This window comes from Hippopotamus amphibius, chromosome 5 (genome assembly GCF_030028045.1).
Source record: "Hippopotamus amphibius kiboko isolate mHipAmp2 chromosome 5, mHipAmp2.hap2, whole genome shotgun sequence".
NCBI classification, from domain to species: Eukaryota; Metazoa; Chordata; class Mammalia; order Artiodactyla; family Hippopotamidae; genus Hippopotamus; species Hippopotamus amphibius.
In genome coordinates, this window is record NC_080190.1 from 87,936,283 (window position 1) to 87,944,681 (window position 8,399).

At 42.7% G+C, this 8,399-nt stretch overlaps 1 pseudogene; it reads right to left on the reverse strand.

The window, feature by feature from the left end:
- Positions 1 to 7,309: 7,309 nt before the first annotated feature.
- On the reverse strand, positions 7,310 to 8,120 carry LOC130854207 (histone deacetylase complex subunit SAP18-like; annotated as a pseudogene).
- Between the last annotated feature and the right edge of the window lie 279 nt (positions 8,121 to 8,399).

The window sequence follows — 8,399 nt, forward strand, 5'->3', positions numbered from 1 at the left end:
AGCCTCCCAGGCCAGCAGCCCCAGCAGGAAAGCCTGTGTTTATTTCTGCTCTGCTTGCCGCAGGCCCTGTCTCCATTTGGCTGTCAACTCCAGGCTCCATGACCACTAATGTATGTGTGATTCTTAGAGGTTCTGAGTCGGGTTTTCCACTTGGTGTGGGGTGAACTTATCCCTTCAGATCCCGGGATGCTCACTGCCCTGGGTGGGGTCATGAATGTCTGTGACTCCCTTTCCTTCCAGCTCTCTCTCTTCTCATCATGTGGCAACAGTACATCTTTTTTCCTGTGAAACCCCCTCAACACCAGCCTTTCCTAGTCCATGTGGTTTGCAGGAAGTTAACTCTCTTTAATACCAGAATCAAAAGGTGAGCATATAATCTAGATATGGCCAATCAGCAGATTTCATCTCTTCCTTTCAGTAACCTGTTTGAGGGTGGACATGTGACCTGGTCCCAGGAAACCTGTGCCAGGACTTACAATAGAACTATTGTGAATGAGAAGCTCTCTCCCCTCTGGGGGGCTGCCAGGGCCACTTCATCAGCTAACTGAGCAGAGAGTAAGGCCAGTGTGGAAACCAGCGATAAGGTAACTCCTGATGTCATAATTTGAGGACCTGGGTCAAGCTGGACCTGAAGCTGACTTGATTTTGATAGGGTGGGCCACAGTGGAGCTAAGACCAAAGCCATCACAGCAAGGCACAGCTTGGGCACTGAGGCTTGTGTGTGTCAGTGTGTTCAGCACAAACTAAGGAGGGCAAAGGGCCCCAGAAAGAGAAACCCCATGAGTGTGCCTGCCTCCCCCACATGCATGTGGGCACATGGGCACACAGTCCAGGCCAGAATAGTGGGGATCATGATGGGGGTGGGGGGACTGCAGCCTACAGAGAGGAGAGCTGCTCCCTACAGATGTGAGGTTTTCCCACATTACTGGCATCTTTGCCTGGTACACAATGAGCTTTGAAACAAAAACAATAGGCACATTGATAAGTAGTAATGAGAGTGTGAGTCAAAACCGCATTTAAATCAGGTACCACCTCTAAACAGCTCGCCTCTTTCATCTCTCCCTGGAGGAATCCCTCAGTGCGGTCTCTGTCTTCTTCTTAAATATGTAGAGGGCCTTCAGATGCTCCATTGAGGGGGTTGGGGATTATCCAGAGAGAAGAGGTGGCCGGGTCAAGGTCACACAGCCATTGAGTTCAGTACACCATCTGGGGGAGAGATGACCAGGTCAAAGTCACACAGTCTACAGGGTCAGAGCAGACCCATGGGAAGAGGTTTTCTTACTAACCCTGGACTTGACTCACCACCAGAGGCCGGTTTCCTGGGAAGCTACAGAGGCTGAAACCGCAGGGCCCTCACTTGCACAGCCCCTTCTTAGATTCCACACAAAAGTCTGGGGTTTTTTCTTAAAAAACACCACCCAAACTATAGAGTTCTATGGTTTAGGCCCCACAAGGTGTGGATCAGCCTCAAGGCCCAACCAACCCAAGGCTGTTTCCCACTTCCTTCCCCATCACCTTTTAAGAACCCCAACCTCAAGGGCATTGTTCTAAACGTGAAATACGTACTGAAAGACCTTTGCTTCTAGGGCAAATCTGCTTGTCCTCATGTGCAGTTTCTTCCCTATTTTTGAGGATTTAGGCACTTGTTATGCAAACATCTACAGGGACCCATTCTGTGAAATGCTTACATGCCTCTTTCAAGGTCTTCTTCTTCATCTTAAAAATAAAACCAAATCCTCTTGCTTCTCCCCAGGGCAGTGCTTGGGGGTCCCAGCCTGCAGAAGGGGAGAAGCCCAAGAGAAGCTCCCTAGCCATCTACCCAGTGACTCACACGAGCAACCCCCACCTCCTGGCCAGTCAGTGCCAGTCAGTTGAGTGCGGACTGTGTTTCATAGGTAAAATATTTCCACATCACCACATGTGCTTCTGCCTGGCAGTGCCTGTCATTTCACAGGAAGCACCTGCAAAGTCCAGCTCAGTGCCTGGTCCTGAGATGGATGCCAGCAAAGCTTAGCAGGGAGTCATCTGCTCAGGGCTGGGTGTGCTTGAGGCTTCTGGAGGGGGCACAGGTGGTGGCATATGTCCCAGGCCATACAGTCAGAGGGCAATGAGAGAGGCTTCTGGGAGGAGACCTGAGGGCAGCCACCTCCTGGAGGAGAGCATGAAACATGCCTTCACTCCTCCAGGACCTGGGGAGGGATGCAGGCCTCACCCCACATTACCTCATGTGCAGGATGCACTTTATAGAATCTGTGCCTGTAGACAGAACACATCCTTCCTGTCCAAATCACATTTTGCCAAAAAAAAAAAAAGACACTTCTTTCTCCCCATCCCCCCCTTCCCTGGCCGAATCCGCCAAGGACAGTGGGGACTCAGCCTCCAGCCTGCTGACCACTGGTGGGCAGGGCTTGGTCTGGGACAACTGGTAGCAGGGCCTTGCAGGTCCCGGGTCTGCTGGCTGCAGGGTAGGTGGGTGGGATCCCTGGTCATAGGAGTCCCTTATGTCTTCTAGTCATTAACTTTTTTTTGGATATATGATGGGCAACTATCTTCTCTGATTCCATAGGTTGCTTTTTCACTCTGCCTGTTGTGTGCTTTGATGCTCAGAAGTTTTAACTTTTGATAGACTCCACATTGCCTATTTTTACTTCTGTTGCTTGTGCTTATGTTTTCATATCCAGGAAGTCCTTGCCAAATTCAATGTCATGAAGATTTCCTGCTGTGTTTTCTTCTAGAAGTTTTATAGTTTTATGTCTCACATTTAGATCTTTGATCATTTTGACTTAATTTTTGCATATGGTGTATATTTTTATAATAGAATATTATACAGAAATAAAACTGCACTACAGCCACTTTGAGGAACAGGTATGATTCTAACAAGCATAATGAAAGAAGCCAGATCTAAAAGAGAGCACTATTATCCCACTGTAATCAATTTCAACCAAAAGCAAAATTAATTCAAAAGTTAGAAAATTGGCTTTCCTTGGGGAAGAGAGGAACATAACCTGGCATGGTGGTGTCAGGGGGTGCCCAGATCGTTGGTAACGTTCAATTTCCTATGTGTGCTGGTTACCAGATGTGTTCCCTGTGGGTAATTCATGAAGCAATACACATATGATTTCCAGACTTTTGGGGGTATAGGCTATGCTTCAACTTGAAAGTCCATTCAGATGATTATAAGCCTATTTTCTGGTTATTCCCAAAGCCAGATAGCACAGTGGTTGGTGCAAGACTCTGGACATGCAGGTTGTAGATTAATACCCTGTATCTAATCTCTTTCTATCTCAGAAACCCTGGCCAAGTGACTAACTCCCTGGACTTCAGTTTCTTCATCTGTAATGTGGGTTGACTATGGTACCTCCTTCTTAGTTACTGAGAGGGTCAGATCCTTGCTGACCTACAGAGAACTTAATAAATAATAGAATAAATAATCTAGAGATGGTGGAGTGAGGACAGCATTGGCAATGAACAAATTCCCCGGTTTGCAGCTTGAGTGCCTTCTGTGCCAGCACGTACACTCGTGTCACTGTCGTGGTTCTTCTCAGAGCAGAGTAGTTTGTACTACTGGAACTGCTAATAGGGAGCCTCAGATTCAATTTTTATTTTTATTTATTTAGTTGTAAATTTTTTATTGAAATATAGTTAATTTACACTTTTGTGTTAGTTTCATGTGTACAGCAAAGTGATTCAGTTATATGTATATTTATGTATTTGTAAATATGTATTTATAAATATATATCATGTATCATATAATATATATAAATCCAAATATATATGTGTGTGTATATATATCTAAACATACATATATATATATTTGGATTTTTTTCCATGATAGGTTATTACAAGATATTAAGTATAGTTTCCTGTGCTATACACCTAGGTCATTGTTGTTGTCTATTTTATGTATTGTAGTGTGTATATTTTATTCCCAAACTCCTAATTTATCCCTCCTCCCCCATTTCCCCTTTGGTAACAAGTTTGTTTTCTATGTCTATGAGTCTATTTCTATTTTGTAAATAAAATCTTTTATATCATTTTTTTAGACTCCACATATAAGCGATATCACATATTTGTCTTTCTCTAACTTCACTTAGTATAATAATCTCTAGGTTTGCCCATATTGCTGCAGATGGCATTATTATATTCATTTTTATGGCTGAGTAGTATTCCGTTGTGTATGTATACCACATTTCCTTTATACATTCATCTGTCAATGGACACTTTGGTTGCTTCCATGTCTTCACTATGGTAAATAGTGCTTCTGTAAACACTGGGTATGCAGGTATCTTTTCAAATTACAGTTTTCTCGGGATATATGCCCAGGAGTGGCATTGTTGGATCATTTTAGTTTTCTGAGGAACCTCCATACTGTTCTCCATAGTGGCTGCACCAACTTACATTCCCACCAACAGTATAGGAGGGTTCCCTTTTCTCCACACCCTTTCCAGCATTTAATATTTGTAGGCTTTTTGATGATGGCTGTTCTGACTGGTGTGAGGTGATACCTCACTGTAATTTTGATTTGCATTTCTCTAATAGTAATCTTTAGCATATTTTTATGTGTCTGTTGACCATCTGTATGTCTTCTTTGGAGAAATGTCTATTTAGGTCTTCCACCCATTTTTTTGATTGAGTTATTTGTTTGTTTGATATTAAGCTGTTTGTGTATTTTGGAAATTAATTCATCATTGGTTGCATCATTTGCAAATATTTTCTCCAATTCTGTAGGTTATCTTTATGTTTTGTTTATGATTTCCTATGCTGTGCAAAAGCTGTTAAGTTTAATTAGGTCCTATTTGTTTATTTTTTGCTCTGTTTCCATTACTGTAGGAGACAGATTCAAAAAAATATTGCTGCAATTTATGTTAGAGTGTTCAGCCTATGTTTTCATCTAGAAGTTTTATAGTATTCTGTCTTATATTTAGGTCTTTGATCCATTTTGATTTTATTTTTTATATATGGTGTGAGAAAATGTTGTGATTTCATTCTTTTCCATGTAGCTGTCCAGTTTTCCCAGCACCCCTTATTGAAGAGACTGTCTTTTCTCCATTGTATATTCTTGCCTCCTTTGTCACAGATTAATTCACCATCAGTGCCTGGGTTTATTTCTGGGGTTTCTATCAGATTCAATTTTTAAAGTCTCTCAAGGCTAGGAAGCCAAGCCATGGACTCACCATGGTATTTCCCCTGCAATACCTAGATTTGGTGAACTTCTCCCTTCTCGGTGTCCCCCAAATAGCCTAAGCTTCCTGGCTCTGTCAGGAAGTGAATTTCCTTACTCACTTGTAAGCCTGAGAACCCTGTAAGTCAGGTACCAGACCAGTTATTTTCAAGGGACTTTGTAAGCATGGACTCCACAAAACCAACATAGGTCCTGAAAGTTGTCTGGTTATGTCTGGTTCTATACACATCTTTCTAAATACAACATTTTAGGCAAAGCCTTGATAATAAATCAATGTTTCTAATTGTGTCCAGTTACAGGGAGAATAGATTGTTGTAGAATTTATGCAAATAATTTGATTGACATGAAAATAATACAGTTGGCCCTTGAACAATGTGGGATTAGGGGCACCAACATCTGTGCAATCTAAAATCTCACATACAGTTTATACTCAGTCCCCAGATCTGCAGTTCTGCAGCCTTGGATTCAACAAACCCCAGGTCGTGTGGTACTATATTTACTAGGGAAAGAAATCTGAATATAAGTGGATCCATGCAGTTCAAACCCATGTTGTTCAAGGGTCAACTGTATTCAGTAAGAGTTTGTAAATTCCAGAGAGATCAGGGAGAGAGAAAAGATAAATATTTTATTTTCATTTACAAAGGCGTAATGTATTAAACTGTTGCAAGTTATAAATAGCTTACCAAAAAGGGGCAAAGCAGTTTCTCAATCTGGAAAATAAGTCATTAAGGAAACAGCATATTTCAAGCAAAAGATTATAAAAATTCTAATCACCTTCATCAGTTCATTCAGTCTCATGTAATTAACTCTTATTTTGCTTGATTTTGGGTCAGCAATTTCAGGAACCCATCAATGTCTTCACTTAATCCTTCCTTTTTTGATGATGAAGCACATTGGCTTGTAACTGAGTGTAAGAGCTTTCAGAAAGCATCATAGTAGAAGAATAGCTACCAATGAAAAAAGGCCTAAGGTGGTCAGGATTAAAGACCTGAGAGAGTTCACTTTAATGCAGTTGACTGGGAAATTTGTTTCAGTGATGTAACATTTTAAGATAACTGGAATTATGACTAATTACATTATAATGGGACATATCATGGACAGCAAAGACACTGACAAATTTCTAGAGATTTCATACAATTTTGGGAACATATTAATAACATATCCATAAAAATATAAACTAAAGAAGATTAAATGTGGGAAAACATTCAGAAGTCTTTCTGAAGCTTTGAAAATGTTACAGAGACTATGGCTAAAAGTAATTAAAGTGTTTGGGCCAAGCAACTGGGTGCAGGATGTCCTGCTTGAGCAGCGGAGGAGCTAAGGGTGCGGGCTTAGGAAAACTGGGTCAGCGCGAGTCAGAAAACTGCATGCACATGAGGGGCACAGCCGTCAGGGGCAGGTGCTGGGCGTGGAGGCCATGGGGGCATAGGCTACCGAGGAGACAGAGAATTGACCCTCTCTGGGGGCGCTGCCCTTCCCTCACTTGCACACCTCACATCACCCTGCTTGGCCCCAGAGGATGGCTGGTTAGCCAGAGACAGGTAAGATTCCTCAGGGAAGGAACAACCTAAGACAGGCACAGTTGCAGACAGGCCAACAGAGGTGGGGCACAGACCCTCACCCCTTCTGAGGGAGGTCTCCTGCACCCATGGCTGCTTTGCTTCCCATGCCCAGCTCAGATCGGGACCCAGGAGGCAAACAGAGACCTGGCCAATAGCAGCTGCCCTCTCACCGCAGCAAGGATCTGTGCAAGCACATGCACTGATGGTTCTTCTGCTGTTCTTGCAAAAGACCACTGCCCCCAATCATGTGAGGCCCTTTGTGCAAAAAGATACACAAAAAGAAATTTGGTTACTTCAAAGAAAACCTTGATTGTGGAACGGAACTGGGAGTGTGAGAACCTTATGCTATCTTGCTTCCTGAATGCGGAGAGCTCAATAAAAGCAACGTGGGATGAATCAGCGGGGCTCTTGATCCTAGCAGTCTTGAGTCCCCCAGTCCCATCTTTCTCTTAAATCTGTGTCTGTGTTTCTTTAAACTTACGGCACCCGTCATTCGCCCCAGTCGCTGAGCTGGTCTCGGCAATTAAACATTGCTTCTTTTTTTCCAAGAAATTATAAATAAAATTTAATAGGGTCTCATGTAGCCAGAAGGAGGCAGTGCCCTATTTAGAGGGGTGATTGTGGTGTCAAAGTGATCTCCTACAGGGAACTTGTGAGACTGTGGGGTTATGGAATCATTAACCTTCTTTCTCCTACACATGGTGCTGCCAGTCTCCTTATTGGACAGTTGAATCTTTTAAGTTCCATAAAACAATTGCAAAATTGAACTATGTGCCCTTTCTAGATCCTGGGTAGAATTCTTTTACTAAACTAGTCAGTTTTTTTCAAGGTTGCATTCAACCAAGTGTAGCTCTGTAGCTTAGTGTGTTGAAGGAATCGGTAGAGGTAGGCAGGACACCCGAGGCTGGCAATACAGGAAGCAATGTTTATTGTACCGGTACAGGCCCAGTGGACTCACATCCAAAGACTGAGCCCTGAAACAAAGAAAAGTTTCCCCTTTTATAAACCAGTTCCCACGCTTTTTTGGCGGGGTCAAGGTACAGAGGCCAGAGTGCAGAAGTTAGGTTTTCCCTTATGTCCTTGACTCAGATGTCTGAGCTGTTTATGGCAGGATCTTTGTAAAAGAGGCCATAAGTTATTTATTCCCTGAGGCTTGCATTCTCTTCTGTTTGCCTCTTCCTTCCCTGCTTTTGTTATTAACCTGCCTCAGTGGATTGTACATTTCTGCAGGAGAAGGTGTGACTGGTTCCGTGGTGGGAGACCCTATTGGTGGTGAAGACACACAGCAGGAGCAGGTATGTCTTCTCTTTATTGATGGACTTCTCTGGCTCCTGCTTAATTTCCTCCTGCCTAATGTGCAACTCCACCTCCATCTTCCTTCTTCATAAACACCACTTCTTGCTGACAGCACTTTCTGTGTAATTTAGAGTATCAAGTAAACCTAATTAGTTTAACATCTCTCTTTTTTTAAGGTGTGGGAACAAATCCTTTGAGCTTTTCCCAGGAGCCCTCTGGGAAATCTCAGTGGGTTCCAAGGCAATAAAACTTGATTTAGAAATTGATTCAGGAAGCTGTCCAAAATGTCACAATATTTGACCATTTGATTAAATAGAATTACAGATCATTATGAAACAATATTTCATTATCTATTTAAC